At 47.2% G+C, this 23,916-nt stretch overlaps 1 long non-coding RNA gene across 2 annotated transcripts in view; it reads left to right on the plus strand.

The window, feature by feature from the left end:
* LOC109262328 (uncharacterized) overlaps positions 1–20,466 on the plus strand; it is a 52,457-nt gene extending 31,991 nt beyond the window's left edge. The window contains exon 4 of one of the 2 annotated variants that reach the window (XR_002077711.2): positions 20,290–20,466. This is a non-coding gene — a long non-coding RNA (uncharacterized LOC109262328). Of the gene's footprint in view, positions 1–1,695; positions 6,151–20,289 lie in introns of those variants that run through there. The other variant, XR_002077712.2, reaches the window with a different exon arrangement.
* The last annotated feature ends 3,450 nt before the right edge of the window (positions 20,467–23,916 follow it).

Genomic DNA, 23,916 nt, shown 5'->3' on the forward strand with positions numbered 1-23,916 from the left:
GGGGGAGAAAGCAAGTGCTGCTTGGTGTGTACTCTTCCACAGGGTCCAGAAACACACAGATTCTTGACTGCACCTTCGATTTAGCTAGGGAAATAACAATGGCGGAGAGCAGGCTGTCAACGGCAGTATGAATGAAACCCTTACATGTAAATATCACTTTTTCAATCGTTTTGAAGACTCTTTATCCTTTGGAAGTAATATACGTGAAGGTGAAGCTGGAAAAAATTGGCATCTTTCTGACTCTTTTCTAGACTGTACCCATGCCAGGCATCACTAATAGAATCAGCACACCCTTTTCCTGAGCTGAGCTTGTCCTCAGAATGCCCAGGTGTTCCAGGTGGCCCCTGCTAATTGACTGGTTGTATTACGCCAGATGAATCCTGTTTGCCATTTTTTGTTCAAAATTTTTTTAATGTTTATTTATTTTTGAGTGAGAGAGACACGGAGTGTGAGCAGGGGAGGGGCAGAGAGAGAGGGAGACACAGAATCCAAAGCAGGCTCCGGGCTCTGAGCAGTCAGCACAGAGCCTGATGCGGGGCTTGAACTCACGAATGGTGAGATCAGACCTGAGCAAAAGTTGGATGCTTAACCAGCTGAGTCACCCAGGTGCCCCTGCCATTTTTTGTTTTAAAGTATTAATGACTCACTGCTATGTTAAATACTAGGTGCATTTTTGTGAAACCCAAAGACTGTCTGAAAGCAGGGAGAAATTTTTATAACATCTAGCGCAGTGAGAGTCTCAAAATATAAATGGAGTGGCTCATGAGACCACGAGACAAGGATAAAAGTATTCTCAGTCCTTTCTCCCAACATCCCTGTGGCCAAATGGTGTAAATATGAAGTTCAAAGAGACAGAACATATGTGAGAAAGTATAATAAGGTATACATAAAAAATAACCATTGGCTTAGATCACTGGTTCTCAACCTGGATATACATCTGAATCTCTGGTTTATGGATAATGAGGATTCCTGGGCTTCGTTTTAGATGAATCAGACTTTTCTGGTCTTGGAGCTTAGAAATGATCATGTCTACAAAACACTCAGTAATTCTTCTGCAGTATACCAGAGACCAGTTCACAAACCTATGTTTTGAAGTTGAAGATTCCAACAATAGGAATGTTCTCACCCTTGTTTGTGTCATTGGATAGTTGGCAGAAAATACCATACTCATTTGCCATGGCGGAGATACCTTATATTCCATGTTTATTCCAGGTACTGAAAGACTGTAGTCACTTGGTAAATGGAAATGAAGTCTCAATTTCCAAAGGGATTGGTCATTTGAATGAATGTGGGTCATGCTTTTTGGAGACCCATCTTCAGGGTGTATCTGAATGGTCATGCATCTACAGTATTTGGTTTAAGAGGAATTGAGAGAGAAGAGTTGAGAGAAATTGGTTCATGTTGACCAAGAGGAGACTGTCCTGAAATTTCCGGTCAATGGTTGAGCCCCCTTGAGTTTCTGAACTCAAATACTATATATTGTTCATCTATTTGTACTGGGCATTTCACTAGGATCATACATACATTGTCTGATGCAGTCCTTCAAATAATCCTATGAAGGAGTTGTTATTGTCCCCAGAAGAGGAAACCGAGGCTCAGAAAAGTTAAATAACTTGCCTTGGGTGATGATGCAGGATGTGGATGTGAGTCTTGAACCTAAGGCTGTCTAACTCCACATCTTCTATTCTTATTTAGAACACTCCACCTGCCATTTCCAAGAAATATTCTGTTCTCTGAGATTGCTGGAGCCCAAACCATCATCAATGATGCAAACCTGAAGTCAGAGCTGAGAAGGGCCTCTGATACACACACCAGTAGTGGTCTGTAAGACTCTGATGTTCTCACCGGCTTGATCAAAACCCACTGCTTATTACTGGCTCTTTTATTTGTCTACGTTTGTATGAATACTGTTTGTAAACTGTACTAAGATTGTTCTTATACCCGAACTTTGTATTTTTGAAAAGATACAAGGCTACAGACTATTATTTTCCTAAAAACAAAAACAGCAATGTGATTCTTACATATGTGGAACATACGTAACTCAGATCCCCTACATTTGAGACTTACAGAAAGGAAGTATAGGGATTGGGGCCTCACTTGTTGACCTGGTGGGAGGGGGGTGGGCTAGGATAGGGCCACCCCCAATGTCTCCATCCAGGTGAGAGCACAAGACACCGGGGGGGGGGGGCGGCAAGTTGCTTTAGGGCCCCCCCAGGGAAGCCAGCCTCTGAGCCTAGAACTCAAATCCCCTATGTTTCATGGAACAACCTGGATGTTCCTCCCATAAGTGCATGTGGAGAGGACTGGCCCAGCACCCACTGCACTGACTGACCACCCAGCACGAAACAGTGGTCACAAGGCTTGGTTTCCAGGTAGCTCTTTTATCTTGGGCAAGTCATTTTACTCCTCTGGTCCTCAGTTTCCATGCAAATCTGTGCATAAAGGTCTCTCCTGGATCTAAAAGGTCAGGATTCTGTAAAAAACATCAGCCATGGAGCTGGCAAAGAGATTGATGGGGACTTGTCAGGGGCATCATTGTCGCTGTCCTCACTAGTTGAGGGTGGGCAGAGGCTGGACGACCCTGTAGACCAGTGACCCGAGGTTTCTCCTGTCCCCCTGACCTCATTGGTCTGCCTCCTTCTTGGGCCCAAAGTTGTCAGACTCTTCTCTCCTTGGGAGACAGTCATAGTGGGTTCTAGCTCTATGTTCTTTGATGTTTCCTGTCAGAGTGACTTGAAATCCCAGATCTTCAAGTAGCCCCTTCACGCATAGATAGCTTTTCTTTTCTTGGAAATGCTGATCCTCCATTGACACCCCACCCCTGCAGTGGAGTAGAGCTGCCTGGGCCACCTCCATGACAGAAGGTCTACACGAGTCACAGGGATTTGAAGCTGAAGGGACTTTCTCGAGCGTTGACTCCAACTCTTTTATTTCCTAGATGAGAATAAAAGGCCCCAAGAGGGAAGTGACTCTGCAACTCAAAGCCTCCCTGTTAGTGAAGGAATTGACGCCATGTTTTCAAATTTAGACCCCGAGTATAGTAATAAAACTGACCCCGTGGAACTGCTGTGAAGGTATTTGCACAAGATAATGCCTACGAAGGGCTCAAGTGTAGTTCTTGGCATGGAGAACCATTGGACACAGCTGTTCCCTCCCTTCCTAGAACTCAAATCCCCTGCTCCTCACCGTGCTCACGTTCTCATAGAAGTCCTGTAAATTAGGACGGGCAGATTTTATTATTCCTTTACTCCCCAGCACACCAAGGCATGCAGAAGCAAACCGAGCTGCCCACGTTTGATTACTGCCGTAGGGGTGCCATCTGACTTGAGTCATGTTCTGTACTCAAAGAATGTTTGGGGTTGCTGCCCACTAGAACCCATCCCTCCTGACTCTTAATCCAGTGCTCTTTCCCTTATACCGAGTGGATGGACGCGTGGGTGGGGACAAGCTACTTTGAAATGCTGGGAATACCAGCATGGTGACAGATGTATAAGAACACATGGGGCCACAATCCCTGTATATCTTAAGTCTGCCAGTGTGATTTTATTATCAAGCATTTATCAAGAGCTCCTATGTGCCAGGAGCTCTGCTTACTGCTGAGATGAATATAAAAATGAAGAAGATACAGACCCTGCCCTCAAGGAGCACTTAATTTGATAAGAGAGACAGACTGAGACATACATAATTCAAATGTGAGGCAGATGGTAATCACTGACTACTTTAGACTTAGGGAAAGGAAGTATAGGGGTTGGGGCCTCACTTGTTGACCTGGTGGGAAGGGGGTGGGCTAGGATAGGGCCACCCCCAAATGTCTCCATCCAGGTGAGAGCACAAGACACCTTGGGGGGGTGGGGCGGAGGAAAAGTGCTTTAGGGCCTCCCAGGGAAGCCAGCCTCTGAGCTCTTTGGCCCCGATGCCCGGTGACCCGCGCTGGGCCACTGTCTGGTTCCAAGACTGTTTCTTTTGCAGTTTTGCAAAATGGGAGAACATCCCCTTTCTTGCTCTGAGCCCTGTGGGGACTGGAGTGTTCACTTGTCTAGACGTCTGTTTTTGAAAAAGACTGCCTTCAAGCCGCAGAGGGCTCAGAAGCCGCACCCCACACGGAGACCAAGAAAACGCCATCCTTTTTCTCTCTTGTCCCTGTTTCCAAGACTGGAGGAGGAGGGTGAGAGGCTGGGCGGGGACAGTGGGGGCGGGGAGTGATGGCGAGGGGACTTGTAGGTCAGCGCTTGACAAGGGGAGCGGGGTCACTCCGGGAAAATACGGCCTTGCTCTCCCCTGGCAGATTCCCAGAGAAGCTCTAACTGTTCCCCACCTGTCCCGAGCTCCCCCGCCCCGCAGCGCTGCTGTCCCCTGCTTGCACGGAGCAGGGAGGCGATGATGAATTTCCCCCGAACGGCATTACAGACAGTCATAAATAATGCTTTGCTCTTTGGTGACGGCACTTTCCATTAGAGCTGCCTGTGCTGGGCCGTTGCTACCCCCAGTCTTCTGCCGGGGACTTGCAGTAAAATTTATCAGCGAGCTTTCTGCACCTAATAAATCATCCCCTCCGGGAGCCATCTGGCAGATAAGGCCGCGAGAACCCACATGCTCTGCAGAGGCGGAGTCGGAGTGAGAGCCGCCCTCGCTGGGGCCCCCGGGCCCTGTTGAGGGGGGACTTTCTCCCCATCAGTCCAGGCCTGTCACACTCCCTCTGGCTTTTCTCATCAGACTCAGGATGGGGGCCCTGGCTTTGGCGGCTGTTCCCGACTCACAGAACGGGTTCGTCCCACCCTGGGGACAGGCCTGAAAACCATATCCTTTTCCTGTTCTCTCCCCACCTCTCCCCGTACCAGGTGTACGGAAGGTCCTGGGGTCTGACAGCGGGCAAGAGCAGGGGTGTCCCAGGGCAAGACAGATGCTGTGATGGGCATGACTGTTGCTTAATTGAATCCTCCCCGGCGTCCTCCAGCCACTTGGGTATTGGCCAACATGGAAATTATCTCGTAGTGATAAGAAACTTCCTGCCTGGATGAAAGACATCTAGGAGCACCGCCTTGAAATTCAGGGTGAAGCCTCACACGGCCATCCCCACTTTCTCCTAGCAGCAACTACCATGCTTTTAGAGTTTTCTTTCCAATGTGGATTACTTTCCATTAATATACATTAGGGGACATACTCCAGTGCACTGGACATAGAGAAAGCAGCGCACAGATTAATGACCGTGGCCCTTTCCCTAACGCACTTACAGTTTGGTTGGCGAGACTGTTTTAAAGCCAGTCTCAGGCACAGCTGGGGCAGTGTCCACGTAGGGAGTCGTAGCACCCGCATGACGCGATCGTGGTGGCGAGGAAGGAGAGAGTGCCCAGCTCTCTGATTTTGCAGCCCCTGTGCCCGGCGTGGTGCCCGGGTCACCGCAAGCCCATGGTCCCTGGGTGTCTAACATGCTGAATGGGATGTGGCAGTGGGCACCGTACCTGACACAGCCAACAAGACAAAGTAGAATATGAGAATGAGATGATAAATAGGAGAATGGAAACAGCTTTATCATCCCCGGCTTCCCGCAGAGCGTGAACCCTGTTCCTTAGGGTTCCCTAGACCATCTCGGAGCCAAATCCTGTCCTAAGCATGATAGAACCTGTGTTCATGGCTCAGCTCTGCCGCTGGCCGCCTCGGCTTGATCAAGGGGCTCCCCGGGCTTTGGTGTTCTCCTTTGTAAAGTAATACGAAAAGCCGGGGTCATTTTGGGGGCACAATTTTTAATATTGTTGCTGGTAGAAGATTTTCTAATTTTGCCTTTGCTGATGCCTGCTTTTTTTTTTTTTTTTTTTTGAAAGACGGAAGGTTGAATGGGTAAACGTAGTGAGAACTCCTGTCTTTTCCCGCCCTCTTTTCCCACTTTCTGGCTGAGATAGTCTCAGTGTGGGGACCCCAGGTGGCTAGAGCCTGAGTTCCCTGAATTCTTCCTGGAGCCTCGTTCTGCAGGAAGACACCTATCACGCCCTCCTCTGATCGATGTGGACGTATCCCGGGCAAACATTACATGGAGTGTCCCAAAGATGCTTAGCTTAGCTATGCATTTAATTTGGTGGTAATTGAAATTTGCCAACAAAGATTTGCATGTAATCTGTGATTTCATTTTTCAATTAAAATTGCTTTCTTCCTGTGGATGGGAAGTGTTTGGCTCTTTTCTCTTTCACAGCACTTTGCAAACATGAATCTCCCACTCCCTTGGGGGCTAGAGAGAGGGGAACGGTGTGGGACAAGGAGGGGTAAGCTGAGGCCAAGAGGCATGCTCCCACAGGATGGCAGGGCCACTCAGGAGAGGTGCTGGAGGCTGGGCTGATGACAGGCAAGGTGCGGGCATGGCTCCTTTGTTTCTGCTGAGTTTGGCAAAGAAGCTCCAGCCAGAACTTTCTGGAAGCTCAGTTTTTGGAGGGCAGGCAGGGTTTGGGAAGCAGAAGATTTAGAGAGGTGGGAAGAGCCAACCAGTTCTCCCTGGCCGAGGCAAGCAAGCAGCAAGAAGTCGGAGGAAGACACTAGGCCCAGGTACTGGGAGGCAGGAGGGTGGCCGATCTGAAGATCTTCTCTACGGGAGGAGCATGGCCTTCGATAAAGGCAAAAAGCGACCCAGCTCACTGGAGAAGAGAAGTGAGAGGGTAGTGTGTTCTAAGGGTGGTGGGAGAAGTGAGACAAACACAAGAAGCAGAGCCTTGGAGAGCCCCTAAGCCAGTGAGGAGCCTGCATGATGTGGATTCTGATGAACCAGCTCCCAGGTATGGATTTTTCCTTTGCTGGGTCTGCGGCCTTGGACCAGTACTTACTTTCTGGGGGTTCTGTTTTCCTCAACTATTTCCTGCGTATAAAAGTAATACCTACCTGAATAGGGGCTGGGAGAAGCAGGCTGTTGATCTGTGAGGGTTGTCCCAACGTCAGGGGCTCCGTCTTCATACCCTTCATATGCCCAGAGCCTAGCACGGTGCCTGGCACATAGCAAGAGTTTAGTAAAACCCGTCAAAATGGACAAATTGGTCAAATGAGATGATGTGAGTGGAAGAGCGTTTTGTAGATTCTAATAGCCCATTTTTGGTACTCGTTTGGCCTTATTAGTTGTGAAAATGAGATCAGGTATTTGACTCAACGCTGGGCTGACTCTGGGCTGAGCCCCGGATGGAGAAGGTTCAGGACAGAGGTCCTGGTTTGTGACTCAGGGAGGCTTCTGTGGGAGCCCGGACCGCTGGCAGCGATTTGTTTTTCCAGACCCAGGCCCCCGCCGTGGGACCCAGCCGGGGGGTGACTTCTAGGTCCATGGTCAGTATGCGTCAGATTGGCAATTGCACCATGGTGGGACAGGCATTGAGAGTTTGGCACAAAAGGGGCTGGGGACAATATCTATGAGAGGGACGGTCTGGTTCCCGCAGCCAGGCTGGAGATGGGATTAAGAACCATTTTCGGAATTAGTAGTAATTCTGGCTTCAGCAGAAGGTACACAGCTTTGGGCAGAGCAGGGGTCCTCCTCTCGGCCCGGGCAAGTCATTTTTGGTCTGGTTTCTCTCAAGTAGAGATAATCCCTTCTACCTGGCCAGACAGCTGAACCATTTTCTTTCCTTTTCTTCCTTCCTTCCTTCCTTCCTTCCTTCCTTCCTTCCTTCCTTCCTTTCTTTTTCTTTCTTTCTTTCTTTCTTTCTTTCTTTCTTTCTTTCTTTCTTTCTTTCTTTCTTTCTTTCTTTCTTTCTTTCTTTCTTTCTTTCTTTTCAGTAATAAATCTGCCAACCCGCAGGGCTCAAGCCAAGGGCTTTGCTTGCTGCATCTACACCAAGGTCTCGTAAAAATAGTGTGAAATGAAAGAGAAAAATGTATATTTCACACTTTGTCTGCCCTGGGTTATGGTGATTCTCAACTCATCCTTGTTACAAACAGCCGACCTTCCCACAGAGTTCAAGTACCTTCTGCCGGCCTGAAGAACCGTATCCCTGTCTCCCTCCCCCGCTGTCCCTCCCCGCTGCCTCGAACACACACAGCTTGCCTAAGTGGAAGCAGGGCTGTGTGCAAGCATACTGTGCTGGTTCAGTGCTTTCCAGGAGGGAGGGGGGCGGACACAGCCCCCAGTGTGCAGTTAATGCATGTATACGCACAGGCACACTGCAGACAAATGCATCCGCCCTCTTCCACACCCCGCCTTGTGTCGATTCTGACATTTACTCACTTTCCCTAGGTGTATTATGTAAAATATATGAATATAGGTTTTCCTTCTAGTGAAGGCTGCTCTGTGCTCCTTACAGGTAAGTTTTAACCATGACCTGGTCTCTAACGTTAGCTTGCTTGGTGTTCAGTAGAAATGAACTTTTACCTGCCTCCATTCTCCTGTAGAGAAATGTCCTACAGAGGCCCATTGGCACATCCATCCAAATGGTCACTTTAGACTTCCCAAACACGCGATGTGTGTTCCTACCTCCTGGCCTTTACCCCAATTCCCCTGCATCAATTCTGCTTCTCTCTCTATTCTGCCTGGCTGAGTCCTATCTACCTTCAAAGCTCACCTCCTCCTTGAAGCCTTCCTGGCTCATCCAGCCTATAGCGCTCTCTCTTTGCCTGAGACATGGTCAGCACTTACAGCCTATATCACTGTCTCCATTGGTCATCAATTACGCACTGCTGTTTAGACTTTTTCTGAAAAGCCATTGTCATTTTCTTATTTAACCATGGTTTTCTCATGTAATGTTTCTTATTCCCCTGTTAGACAATAGTGTCTTTTTTTAAAATTAAAATGATTTTTTAATGTTTATGTATTTTTGAGAGAGAGAGACACACACACAGAGTGCGAGGAGAGGAGGAAAGAGAGAGAGGGAAACACAGAATACGAAATAGGCTCCAGACTCTGAGCTGTCAGGACAGAGCCTGACATGGGGCTTGAACCCGTGGAATGTGAGATCATTACCTGAGCCAAAGTTGGATGCTTAACCAACTGAGCCACCCAGGTGCCCCTATTTCTTTTTTTTTTTTTTAAGTTTATTTATTTATTTTGAGAGAGAGAGAGAGACAGCACGAGTGGGGGAGGGGCAGAGAGCAAAGGAGTGAGAGAGATTCCCAAGCAGCTCCATGCTGCCAGCGCAGAGCCGGATGCGGGGCTCGAACCCATGAAGCCGTGAGACCATGACCTGAGCTGCAACCAAGAGTCAGACCTTTACCTGACTGAGCCACCCAGGCGCCCCTACATATATTTCTATCCTCTTCAGTGCCAAAAATATAACAGGTGCTTAGTAAATGCTTGTCTGAACAGTGAATGACTGAATGGAAATTCCCATGTGGGGTGTGCATTTGGCTCTGGTGTTGTGGTTTTGCCTTTCTTGATTGGAGGAGTCAGTCAAGACAGTTCACGCCTCCAAGGGAGAGAGAGTCTTGACTTGTGTGGACGCTGCCCGTTCAACGTTTCCTGTTGTTGGGCTGGTGCTGGATATCAGGGAGATGCTCCTGTGCTCTCTGCATAGACCCTGAGACCCCCTGGTCTATGATCATATAGACTGTTGGGATTTTTATGTTAGTGAGAACAACGAGTGTCTCTCACCGTGGCCCCTGTCCCTCCATACCTTCCTTGTGCCTTTTGATGTCCCTGTGTGCTCTCCGCACGTAGTCCGTATTTAATTTAGAGCAGGGAACTACTAATTCAATTTTCTTTCCTGTATGTTGAGCGCCTGCCACCGCCCGCCATCTTGCTATGTCTTTGCTTTGTGCTTCCCACCTCAAGGCCACTTTACGAATTTGTTTGATTTGTGGCTGTGGTTTGTAGCTGTCACTGATTTCTTTGTTGTCGCTGCTGCTGCTGCTACTGTTTCCTTGCAGCTCGATTTTCAGCTGAGTGTTTGAGTAGTAAATATGGTTTACACCAACTCTGTTGGAAATAATGGCATTTATGTGCTGAAGTTATTTCCAAAACCTAGGATATGTGTATACAAATAGATCCACGGCAGGGCCCCTAGACTGGGGAGAACAGACTCAATAAAGCCTTTGCGATAGAGTATAAACAGGTGTCTGAGACTAGGGCTAGGCCAGGCGGTTCAGAACAAAACTACCTCCCTCCCCTGCTGTGGGCTCTAAATTGAAGCCGTACCATAAATACCTTGCTTAGTGTTGGGGGATGTAGGAGATATTTTTGTGATCATATTTATCTGCTAAATGTTTGCTTACATTCTTTTGTGCATCTCACATGAAACCCCTCACTTTTCTATTCACTCACCCTCAGTGGCTTTAAACCTGAATTATCCTGGATCCTGGTATGGCAAAAAAAAAAAAAAAAAAAAAAAAAAAAAAAAATGCCAAGAAATAACTATGGGGTTGGCCTATCAAATCGACTGCCCTCTCTGCCTCCAAATGGCTGCCAGTTTGAGGGGATCTTCGGCATATTGGGTAACTCTAAGTAACCATTCTGAGCAAAGCCTCTTCAGCCCCGTCTTGTAGCTCCACGAATCCCAACCGTGGGCAGGACATAGAGGTTGGAACTCTCAGAGGGGAAAACCAGGCTGCTCTTCACAGGTGTGGCTCTGGCCTCCAAACTGGGATGGTGTGACGGCCAGATTCTCGACCTCCCTCTCTGCCCTCGTCTCTGGGAACGACCCCGGTCCCCACATCTGATACATATCCGCGAGTGGAGGCTGCACCTGGACCCTAGGGGAAGGTCACGTCCACCTCCAGGTCAGGAGCGATTTCAGAGGCTTCTTGGCTCCCTGTGCCGGAGGCCTTGTGACAAAGGCATAGGAAGGGTGTTTCGATTGTTCTCCAACTTGTAAATGCCAAGCAGAAATCTTGTTGCAGTTCCTAAATGCCACATTTCGGCGTGTTTATTGTTCCCCCCCCTAACGGGGAAAGATGGTGAATGGACTAATAATTCAGGAGCCGAGAACATGTTTATTTGATTTTTAGAGCTTTAGCAAATACAGTGTGTACAAAACCCGGTGCCAACAGCATGCATAATTCCTCCAGGAATGGGGCTGATAGAAACACAAAGCTTGCATGCTTCAAAACTGTAACCAATATTTACACATCTGAGTGACTAATTCTCTACTCCGAGCAGGAGAACAATAGGCATAATCGTCAGGTACATTAATGCGGAGCGTGCTCTTCGGCTGGCTTGGATATTTGACACATAAACAAAGTTGGGGGGGGTTGCCGTGGGGGGGAGAAGTGGAGGCTTTTTATCTACCTGTGCAACCATACACCAAACAGCAGGTTACAAACGCACTTGGAAAATGCTGACCCAAAGCCGTTCTTGTACCTCACATGCAGGATTGGCACCTGATTTGCAACGCTGCGGGAGTTCTGGAGCTGACCTCATTAGCGGCGCGTTTCCTGGCTTGTTAGCATCATATTTGTATAATTTACAGCACCTTCGTTTTTATGGAATGTGTTTCTTGTAGAGTGTAATGGCAGCAATATATTTAACCTATCGTATTTAGGAATGCTTTTGCTGGAGGCAGCCTGCAGATATAAAGGGGACATTTTCTCCTTTCCTGCGTGGGCCTTTTTTTTTCTTCCCCATTTTGGCTCATGCGGTGGCCACATGTCTGTGTGTGTGTTTGCATGTGTGTGCATGCGGATGCATGTATAAATATCTGTGTGCAAATGCCTGGAAGACATAAAAGGGTCCTGGAGGTGCGGCTCTTCCTGCTGAGGATTGTCTTTGCTCCCTGGCCATCTCTAAGGCATGGCTGTGGACTGGGTGGCCTTTGGAGGCCGAATGCCTCGCTTTGGGAGGACGGATTTACAAAATGGAGTAGGGAGCCCAGGTAGATTAGATACTGGGGAATGATAGTTTTAGGAGGGGGCGCGGTGCAAGGGCTATGAAGATGCTCAGAAGGAAGGCGGCATGCCAAGGGGAGTATTTGAGTCTCTGTGACCTCTTAGGTGTTTTTGCATAAAACAATAGGCTGTAAAATGGAAAACATATGCCACCCAGTAACAGATCTTGCCCCAGATGATTTCTCAGGAAAAAAATAGAGCATATGGACAGAGATGCCTATATCCTTCTCTTTCCTGACCGGTGTAAAAAAAGATAGACATGGTTGGGAGTCAATGTTTGCAAAGGGGAGAAGGTCTTAATCTGGGGGTCTCTCAGGGAAATCTGGGGCCAGGAGCCAGGAGATCGGAACCCCAGTCCCGGCCTGCCGCTCCCCGTGGCTGCATGACCTCGGGCCAATTGCTTCCCTGTCTCGGGCAATCCTTCTCACCCACAAATGGAGGGGTGGCCCTGGCTCGTCTCTCTCTGGAAGTGCCGTTTCTAGTGCCCCCAGTCCCTTCTCTGTTCTGTTCCCGAAGGCAGATAAAGACGGAAGGCGGGGGGTTCCCATCAACCAAAACGTCCGAGCTGAGCTGTGTTCTTGAGGGCGACCTGCAGTGACCCGGAAGAGACGAACACAGCTCTCCAGGAACTGTCAGTGTGTCTTAGTTACATCTTCTGACAGGGGGCAAAGAGGGCGAGTAGACTAATAATTCAGAAACCAAGGACATGGTAGGGTGAGTTTTAGAGCTCCGGTAAAAACTGGCGCCGGAGAGCTGCGTATTTCCTTCCTGTAATCACTTCTCGGCCTCAAGGAGACACTCACCTCAGGGGCGAGATAAAGAGGTAGGCCCTGGACTTTGTCAACCCATGGTAGAATGATAAGATATTAAGTAAATCAATTAAAAAGACCCGAGGCACAAAGACAAAGTGTATCCAGCTGGCTAGTCAGGTGAGGGCCCTTTGTATTTCCCTCTCCCCACTCACGACCTCTCCGCTTTTGAAATTTCAGAAATTTTTCTGCTGCTGCTCTCTTCTCCAATGGCTCTCTATACCCTCTTTTCCCCGACTTCAGAGGGTTTGGGTTCTCGATTTTACTTCATAGATATGTCCCTGAACTACTGGGGTGGCTAGATTCTGTGGTAATAATTCAGAATGCCAGCGGCATTTATAGCCAAAATTCGAATGTGAGTTTTCGTTCAAAGGTTAAATGCAACACGGCCACTGGCTAATTTGAAAGTACCTAGCAGCAAATTCTTTGCTAAAGAAGTATGATTGTTTTGTGAAACCCCGTTTTAACCGAATCCTTGAAATATTTACTGAGCATCCATTAAGTGCTGGGGACTCAAACCAAAAATGGTATAAAATTCCTGCCTTCAAGAAGCTCTTATTCTAACTTTCTAATTGGGATTTGCCTGTATTTTGTACGCACATATTAACACACATAATAAAATGTAGACGGCTTCGGCATCCGGTGTCCACTAATTAGGTTGGCTTCAAAACTCTGCAAAAACTAGACCATTATTATAAATGTTTACTCCAAAACTCTTTATTAGTCCCACTTGACTGATTTGGTAATTGGTTGTCTAATGTGATGACAGAAAGGCGGTTGTGAACCTGGACCCAGTTTAGCAGAGCAGATGTGTGGTTGCAAAATGCTTCCCTTCTCGTAAAATAGGGCCCATGTCTTTTCCTTCTCTCTGTGGCCAATTCCACCACATTGCCCTAAATCATCCCATTATTTCTCACCTTCTTGTGACGTAGTACTGTGACTTCTACTCCTGAGAGACTAAGAGCGTGACCAGGGGAGGGGCAGAGAGAGACAGAGACACCAAATCCGAAGCAGGCTCCAGGCTCCAAGCTGTCAGTACAGAGCCCGACGCGGGGCTCGAACTCATGAGCTGTGAGATCGTGACCTGAGCCGAAGTCGGACGCCCGACCAACTGAGCCACCCAGGCGCCCCCAAATCTCTTCCACTTTAAAAAATGCTGCCCCTGCCATAATCTCTGGATTAGCTATCTCGTCCCTGCCCTTTTCAGACCCACTTCCTGAACAACTATGCTATACGCATCGCTTCTGTTCCCTCTCAGTTTACTTGGGCATGGCTTCTGCTCTCTTCCATGCCCTCAGAGCTTCTCCCCAAGTCACCAGTGAGCTCCAAGCCATGAACTCAAATAGACGCTAATCTGTGTGCTCCCTCCCAGCACTGACCACTCTCTTCCGGAGCACCCCATTCTCCTGGAGTCCGTTCACCTTTCTGGTCACTTCTCAGGTTGCTTCGTCAGCTGGGGTTTTAGCACCTGCCTCTTCCGTTGGAGTCCTTAGGGTTTTGCCCACATCTCTGCTTTCTCACCTGATTGCCTTTCTTGCCAAGACTATTTATCTCTTCGCCACAGCTTCGATAGCCTCTTATGTTCTGAAGACTTTCTGGCTCTCCTGAGACCCTCTATCCACCTTTTTTACCAAGCAGTTCCACTTGGCTACTTTGCTGTAACAAAGAGAATACAAAATACGGTGGCTCAAATAAGACTGCAGTTTATTTGTGCTTCACACCAGAGTCCAGAGTTTCTGGGTATTCCGGGGAGGGCAAGTAGGTCTGTTTCATGAAGTTGCCCAGGGATTTAGTTTTTTTTTTTCTATCTTGTTACTCCACCATCTGGGGCACCGTCCTCTTCCACAGGGTGACAGATATCTCCAAAGCACCATGTTCTAGCACATGCACAAAGGGGGAAGAGGAAGCTGAGAGCAACCAGCTCCGTTTTCAGAAAGTGAGCCCGTAGTCATACATGGCACTTACACGCCCAACCCACAGGACCACACCTCGTCACAGGCTAAGCTGGGGAGCGTGGGACCACCTGAGCCTCGCATCAGGCGAGACCCAGGACCCTCTGTTGTGAAAGTGAAAAATGGAAGATCCTGGACTTCCATCACCCCCCATAGAATGATGAGAAATCAAGCACATTTATTAAAATGACCTAAGGCACAAGGACAAGTTTTATCCAACTGTCAGATTGAGGTTCTTGGCGCTTTCCTTTCGCCGCCCCCCCCCCCCCCCCCCCCCACCGCCCCAGCTTCCCCAGAATGAAGTCTGGGAGGACGATTGGCTGACACAGGCCCCTCACAGTTCATATTTCCTAAAACGCAGCTCACTATCTTTCCTCTCCATCCTGCTCCTCCTACAGTTACTTTCTGGGCGAGTGTCATTGTCATACCCGGTCGCTCCAACCAGAAACCTGGGATCATTCTCGAGTTCTGTCTTTCTCTCACTGCTACACATCAGTATTTCTCGAACTCTCGCTATTTATACCTCTTACATATTTTAGATATAGACACTTCTCTATCCCACTGCCACCAGCTGAGTACAAGGTACCATGATCTCTTTCTTGGATCACTGCAATAGGTCCTCCCTGGTCTTCCTACACTTACTCCTGCCCCTTCAGATCAATGTCCCGTTCCACTGTCGAAGTTACTTCGTAAAAAGGAAAATATGATAAGATCACTCCTGCTTAAAATCCTTCCATGGCTTTTCGTGAACCCAAATTTGTAATGTGCCCTAGAAGACAGTGCATGATGTGACCTCTGCCTGAGTCACCAGGCTGATCTCATGCCTCTCTGAGCTTGGTTCTCTTCGGTCCTGGCACAGCGGGTTTTTTTCGACACCTAAATCCGGCTTTGCTATCCCTCGGTTCCGGTCTTTCAAACATACCTCTCTCATTGTTGGAGCACTCCTTCTGTTTCCCTCCCTGCTCGGTTAACTACTGCATATCCTACAGAGCTCAACTTTGGGATTATTTTCTCAGGGGGGCCCTCCTCCTTTCTGCTAGGGCCCTCCCCTTGTTCTATGCTCCTATGGCCCCTGTTAATTCTTCTTTACCAACACTAATCAAACCAATAATTAAATCGTCAGTATCTGTACTTGTGACTATATTGTAAGCTCCAAGAGGCTGGGTTGTCTTCTTTATTTGATGGAGGAAACAATGGCTAAGATATACTATCTTCGAAAAATTCCTTTACCCCTCACCCTCGGTTGCTCTATGCAAAGCTTTTGTATAATGTGTAGTGCTTGCCTATTATAATAATAGCAATAGCTCTGCTCATGAAAATTATTAGGAACATATAGTGAAGAAAACATATAGCAATAAATATAAATGACATGTGATATTTAATTAGAATGATAGCTTATACTTATATACTGTTGTACAACGTTGATGCTTTTGTTTATATGATTTTGTTGGAACCTCGCAAGACCTCGTTAGTCAGAGATGTCGAGTAAATTATTCCCTCTTTACAGGTGTGTGGAAATTGAGATTCCATGAAGTTAAATGACTTAGCTGAGGTCTTTCATTTGGTGAAGAAAGGAGACAGAGCTTGAGTCCGGATCTCTGGCTTCAGAGCCAGGACACTGTCTACTGTATCAGGCTGTGACAGAGATCGTAAAACACAACTGTGCACATCTCTAGTTTCTGTGTCCAACACAGGCAGGCATTGGAGAATTATTTGTTGAACAGATAAGTACATGAATAGATATACCAGTAGGCCTGACAATGTGACTAACATTCAACACCAACCTGTAAGTCAATGATGTGGGATACTGAACAGAAATGATAAAACGTGTCGTGCTATATAGGAGAGAAGTGGAATCTGGCCAACCCACTAGCTAATTGCTTTTAAGTGAATTCAGTGATCGCTTTAAATAACTATGTGGGTGCGGAAGGTCTGTGTGTATACTCGTCAAGAATCTTGAACCCACTAATGACGGCTTGACAAAGGCAATTTTCTTGTAGCTCTGAATTTGATTGAAATGCAAGATATGAAATGAGTCAATAATAGCCAGCTTGACTCTCTGATGCACAGAAAGGAGCAGAGGGCTGTTGACTGTGTCAGTGGCTTGAGGGGGCCTGAAATATTCCTCTGTCCAAACTTCATTCTTTTCCCACCCCTCTGAGCCATTTAAATGTATTCTCAAATGAAAGGGTTCCCGGGTGGCCATTTGTAGGACCTCTGCTTCTCCAGGAGAACAGCCATTTTATCTTTCTCTTACCATTTGGGGTAGACAGCAACTCCATCAAGGGAAGGTGCTTCCCCCAAGGGAAGACCTTAACTCTGGGTTAGTGAGAAATATCTTAAAGACCATGATATCATAAAGAAATATCATCATAATTTTCATGATTCCATAGGGGGAAAAATTACCTGATCCGAGGGTCTTATTTTTTCTTATCTTTTGGTTAGTTTCAGGGCTGTCTCTACATATGGTAAGCACCTAGTATAGTTCTTGGACACAATAGGTACTCCATAATTGATGGCGATATTATTAGGGAGATGATGCAGCTTATAGCTATAAAGGAAATACACAGACATGAGGTTGAAACCCAGTTATGGCATTTTCTAGATGGCAAGACAACTTCCTATTTGTGAGCCAGTTATGTAAACTACCTAATCTTAATTATTCTTGTCTATAAAAAGAATGGTAGCTCGATGAGCCAGGTTCTGTATTAGTTGTTCTATTCTCGTTATTTCTCATCATTATGACAACTTTGAGTGTTTATAGGTAAGTTAACTGAAGCTTGCAGATGTCCAGCAATTGGCCTTAGGCTGTGGTCATCTAGTTAGTATCAAAGTTAAGATCAAAACCTAGGCTTATCTAACTTTGACACCTGATCATTTTCCACCCCACAGCACTGCTCATGTAAAATAAAGATGACAAAATTGCAGAGTTCTTGTGATGGTTAGAGCCAGTGCATGGCACACATTTGACACTTAGAATAGTGACCATTGTTCATTATGCCTCACGTGGTACAGGACAACCTATATATTCACATTAATCAGGGTTGGAGGAGCTTTGATGTACCCTATCCGTTAAGAGCTCTGGTTGAAAATTCCCTGTTTGGCATATAGCAGACGCCCAGGAAATGCTTGTTGATGCGTTAAAGACACGTGTAATGATGCACGTTAAAGGTCCAGTCATGTCTGAATTTTTAGTTGGATTCTGTTCCTTCCACACTCCTGCCACAACACCTCTTTCACCTTTGAAAGTTAGGTGAAAGTTTTATGAAATGCAGTATGACCAGGAACTATGAAGGGTGGTCTTGTTAGAACATCTGGCTTCCTCCCACCCCCAAATACATTGGGATGGCTCTACTTCCGGCATGGCCAAGTTAAGCGCCGATTGGATGAATCCCCTCCAAACAGACAGTAACTGTAAACTCTGGACAAAACCCAAGAAACAGCCACCTGAAGGCACCATTGACACCTGGGAGAAAGGAATAGTGTGTGGTAAGCCTTCCATTTATTATGGCCCGTAGCTGCAGTCTATCCCACGTGGGGGCAGCTAAAACTCCTCTAGGAAACCTGCAATTTTCCTGGCCTAAGGGAGCAGATGACAAAGTTTTGGGCAACTATGGCTGCTAAATATAAACCGCACCCAAATCTCAGGTTCCAGCATGCATGGGGTAGAATCCAAGCAGCTCAGCTAAAAATAGAAGAATTGGACTGAGATTTGAGCTGCCATCCACAAGACAGAACTGACAATTTCAACCCAACCAATCTAGTTGCCTTAATTATTGTTATAACAACTGCGACACTAACAACTTAACACTCTTCAGCAGAATGTAACAGAATTCAGAGTACCAACAACACAACATTCACAATGTCCAGAATATAATCCAAAACTACTTAGTACAGAAAGAGCTAGAAAAATGTGACTTGTTTTCAAGAGAAAACACAGTCAGTGAAGACAGATTCCATCTTTTTTTTTTGAATTAAGGTTTATTTATTTTTGAGAGAGAGAGACAGATTGTGAGCAGGGGAGGGGCAGAGAGAGAGGGAGACACAGAATCCGAAGGAGGCTCCAGGCTCTGAGCTGTCAGCACAGAGCCTGACACGGGGCTCGAACTCATGAATTGCAAGATCATGACCTGAGCCAAAGTTGGATGCTTAACTGACTGAGCCACCCAAGCATCCTAAGACTGATCCTTTCTTGACCCAAATGTTGGAATTAGCAGAAAAAGGACTTTAAATTAGTTATTATTACTATATTCATTAACACATGAGAAAATATGCCTGAAACAAATGAAAAAATATATATCCTTGGTGGAGAAATAGAAACTGTTAAAAGGACCCAGCAGAAGTTGAAAATAAAATATTTGAAGTAAAAATTCACTGGGTGGACTTAAAAGCAGAACAGAGATGATGGAGAAAGAGTCTGTGAACTTGAAGGTAGGTCAATATAAATCTTTCTTTCTTTCTTTCTTTCTTTCTTTCTTTCTTTCTTTCTTTCTTTCTCTCTTTCTAGAGAAAGAGTGCAGGTGGGGAGAGGGGCAGAGGGACAGAGAGAGAGAATCTTAAGCAGGCTCCATGCTCAGTGCAGAGCCCGACACAGGGTTTGATCCCACGACCCTGCGATCAAGACCTGAGCCAAAATCAAGAGTTGGAGACTCAACCAACTGAACCACCTGGGTGCCGCATGAATTGTCCATTCTTAAGAAAGAATGGAAAGGAAAACAACAACAACAAACAAAAAGAATAGAAAGAAATAATGTGAAGAAATAATGAAAAAAGTATTTCCCAAATATGGTGAAAGACAAATTTACACATTCAAAAATCTCAGCAAACCCCAAATGGGACAAATGTGGAGAAGACCTTGGCACATCATAGGCAAACTATGAAAAACCAGAGGAGAAAGCAAAACTCTTGAGAGCAGTCAGAGCAAAAGGGCACATCTAGGAAGGCAATGATTTGATGAAGGTAAGAAAATACTGGAAGACCGTCTTTAAAGTGATAAAAAAAAAAAAAAGAAAGAAACAAAAACTCTGTCCACTCAAAATTTATATCCAGTCAAAAGATCTTGTAAGAACGAAGGCAAAATAAAGACATTTTTAGCTAAAAAAAGCCAAGTGAGTTCATTGCCAGTGGGTCCGCACTACAACAAATGCTAGAGAAGGTCTTTAGATTGCAATGAAATGATACCAAATGGAAAAGCAGATCTTCATGAAGGAGTGAAGAACATCAAAAAATGGTAAATGTCTGGAGCAAATAAAAAATGTGGTTTTTAATTTCTTAATTTCTCTAAAATACACATGACATATAAAGCGTATGTTCTAACATTGTCTTGTGGGTTTCGTCACACATAAAGATGGAAAAGATATGGCATAAAAGATGGGGAGAGATGGTAGACTGACCTATCCAGTCGCAAAGTTTTTGCATTTTGCATGAAAAGATGCAGCGATTGTGGAAAGTTGAGATTCTGGTGCATTATAATTGCTAGAGAAAACACAAAAATGTTAATACGGTAAGTCATGGCTCAAATACCAACAGAGAAATAGAAGAGACTTAGTTTTCTTTTCCCCCTTTCTGCCTGAAACTCATATTTTTTACTAGTTCTTGCTGGGAAGATGGGGAATGCATTCATTTCCTCGCTCACACAAGCATCCATCTACTAGACGTTTATTGCACACCCCTTGGAAGTGATGCAGGCTGCTTCCAGGCCTGGCCCATTAGGACCCTCCCATGGACACACCGCCATGTTTTTTCCCTTTCAGACTTGATGCGGAATACACAGCGAGCTTGGGAGCCCCCTGTTGAAGACGAAAGCCACAAGATGGACCCATGCAGGGCCCCCACTCACTGCTTGGAGGAGCACCACCCCTCTTGTTAGGGATGCTATTTTAGACTAGGCTAAGTGGGAAATAAACTTCTATTGTGTTGGAGAGCTCATACATCTTGGAGTTTATTTTTACAGCCTTACCTTAATTAATTTAGACAGCGTGAGCTACATAAAGCGTTATCTGTCACGCGGTAGGGTTAAAGAAATACAAACGCCCTTCTGCTTGACAACAATATTTTCATCAGATTGGATGGAGAGTCAACACCATTCTTGCTTATGTTGTATTTTTGTCATCTGTGCATGTGACTCTCATTTTCCAAATAAACCCAACAGGAATAGCGGCCTCCCTCCTGGAGTCGCTGAGGGGTAGGTAAGTTCTAAGCAGGAATGGGCAGACATCTGGCCGAGAGCAGCTCAGAAGTATCGGATGGCAGTGAGGCGGGCAGGAAAGACGAAATGAAACTCAGAGCAAACGCTTTCTTTCAAGCAGCAAATGCTCTCGGGTCACTATCAGACAAAGAGGCTCAGGACATGTGTGGGGAAGCTGTTTCCCCTCAGAAGGCTGTCAATTAAGTGTCCTCCTCATTGCTTATCTCTGAGAAATGTATGTCCAGTCACTTGCCAAGGATGGCCTTTGACCATGATGTTGGCACAGGCTTGGAACTGGAGGGGTGGAAGACTGTATGGTGTGGTCCCCAAGACCCAAACCCGCTGATTGAATTGGTAGGGGGGCTCCCCTGGGGCCCACCCAGGCCAAGGCAGGTGAATGTGGTGTTTCCATACTCACCGCTGTCTACCCAGACTCTGGCACTACCCTGGTCAGCCCCCCACAGGGCCTTCCTCTCGCCTAAGCTCCTGACACACTCCAGAGTGGGTTCCAGGGTCCCTGGGCCTGGGGACTTGTCCCAGGACAAGTTAGGTTAGCGGTTGGTTACTGCCCTTGGGGCTGGGCCTGTTTCTATCCCAGCACCTAAAGTGAGCCTCCAAAAACTTGGAATTTGATTCCACAGATGCCAAATGCAGGCAGGAAGGCAGCATTCCACTGCCAGGCCCTGTGGTAGAATCTCCTTGGAGGGGCTGTGAAGGGGCCTGGAGAAGTGGGGGTGTCCCTGGTGCAAGAAGACAGGGTGCTGGATGGGAGCGAGAGAAGGGGAAGGAGGAGCTGACTGTTGAGGATGGTGAAGGGGCCGGATCTGACTGGGTGGTGATGAGCAGTGTCGGGTTGTGGTGGCCAAGGCGAGTGGCCCCAGGTCCCAGAGGATCCTGACAGCCAGGCAGAGAAGGCAAAGGTCAGGAGGCTCGCCACGCTGGCACAGGAACAACGCTTTTGAGGCAGGCTTCGTTCCCAGCGGAGCAAACTTCCACCTGCCACAGGATACGGAGCATGGAGCCCCACTGGACGCTCACTGGGCCTGGGGCCTGCCCCCTCCATTGGGCGAGCTGGTCAGTTCACTCTGCCTTGCCTTCCTGGGTGGCCAGTGTGGGGCCGGGCCCTGCTTCTGATCAGCGATCAGCGCATTTCTCTCCTGCTCTGCTTAGCACATCGCAGGGCCCTCCCCCAGCCCAGGCCAGCGCAAACCATTTCTCCAGGCGGAGAGGAGGATGGGGTTCGGGTTGCCTTCTCTCGGTGCTGCTTCCAACAGAGCCCTGCCTCTCTTGCTTGCAGCCCTCCAGACAGAGCGTTTCACTCCCTCCCCATCTCTGCCACGGAGTGGGCCCGCCCATCTCACACTCAGGAGCCTCCTCTTCCAGGGGTTTAGTTCAGCCCCGATCAAGAGGACTCTGGGCTTCCTCCACGCCTCCTTGTTCTAGCTCGCTTCTGCTTGACTACCTTGCTTTTGTTACCCCAAGTCTCTCTCTCGCCCCTGCTCTCTCTCTCTCTCTCTCTCTCTCTCTCGCCCCTTACAAATGGCTTTGCAGCATCCCAGGGAGTGCACGGCAGCACCAATAATGTCTCCATGGTTCCTTGTTAGCTGCACTCTAAGCAGGAAAGTGACTGGGCCTGACAATATAATTTACATCGCTGTATAAAACTATCTGTGGAAGCCAAGCTAATTTGTGCCAGATTAGGCTATTTGTCTCAGCCACTGTGTAGCAGCACAATCTATCAGAGGGCTGTTTTCAAATATCGCTTTTCAAGCGTGCCCTTGAGAGGCAGAAATTGATTGGGATCTTAGAGAGCAAAATTACAGCAATAACTTAAAAGAAACAATAATTACTGAATCATACCAGTGTCAGCACTCTGCAAAACACGAAATAGCCATCAAACCCCAATCCAATATATTCTGAAGCGAATTTATTGAATGGAAAAAGCAGTTGAGTGAGGGTTTTTCTCCCCCTCCGCCCCTTCCGCTGTACATATGGTTATCTCAAAACCGCAAGTGAATGAGTCGATAATTCTTGTCATTGACTGCTCCATTTTCACGGAGTCAGAGGAGATCCATTAACTGCCTCTTGCTGCACGGCTCCGGCTCCCCTCTCTCTCCTCCATAGCCTCTATTCATTTGCTAGTCTCTGCTCTTCAAGCAAACAAACATGTATAACTAATCATCTGTTAAAATGCAGAGGGCCCCTAATAAATCTCCGCAGCTGAAATACTTTAATGGGTAATTAATTGATCCTGTTCCAGAGGAGTAATAAGATAATAAATTAGACAATATTTCACTCAGTCGTGTCAGGCTCCTAGCTAATGGCGCTGTAGGGCTAAGCTGAAGGATAATAAATTAGCCAGAAATTAACTGCTAAGAGCTTTCTGCAGAGAAATCGGCTGACAAGTGAGTCACGCGTGATTCAGGACCCGATCGGGGGTTGTAGCAGTCTCCGCGAATATGCACCTGTGCTTTGGGTGGGGGGCCCCCGGGGGTGGGGCCCGTTAGGTCCCCGGGGCAGGACGATGCCTGCGGCGAGCTTGCCCCGCTGACCCAGGCACACCGGGCGGGCCCTAGCAGCTGTAAACACGCGCATGCGCGCTCTTGAAACTAGTTTTCTCCCACGGCGTCAGACTCGTCGAGTTTTTATGGGTGTCGCTCACTGTGACCAGTATGGGCTCGAAACACCTGTAGCCCCTTACCCCCCCGCCCTTGTCTGCTCTGTCTGCTGCTCCCTAAGCAAATACGGAATGAGCCTTTGTGGAAAAGAGACTCATGGTCTGTCCAGAATTTCACAAAAACTTAAGCAGAAAAGGGAGTAGGGAGAGATGGCAGAAATATTTGTTATGCGGCAGGGTGGAGAAAATGCCTTGGCTTTGTTAAAGGAGTCAGGTAGGGTGATGCCCATTAATAGGCAAGACAAGGAAAGAACGTGACCTGGAAAGTCATCTGGGCCTTTGCTTGAGAAAATGGTAGGTGGTCTGCCCCCGTGGGCGTGGGGGCAGAAGTGGCAGGTTGGAGGGGAAGTCAGTATATAGTAAAGCACTGGGGCCAGGAGGTCTTTTGAATTCTCCCCTGCTCTGCACAAGCTGCGTGACCTTGCGGGGGTTATTCAAGGACCCTGAGCTTTGGTTTGCTCACCAGTGAAACATGGATACGTGAAATACACACGAGAAGCTTCTAGTTCTGTATCT

Source organism: Panthera pardus, unplaced genomic scaffold (assembly GCF_024362965.1).
Source record: "Panthera pardus isolate Hobbes unplaced genomic scaffold, ASM2436296v1 HiC_scaffold_13, whole genome shotgun sequence".
Taxonomy (NCBI): Eukaryota; Metazoa; Chordata; class Mammalia; order Carnivora; family Felidae; genus Panthera; species Panthera pardus.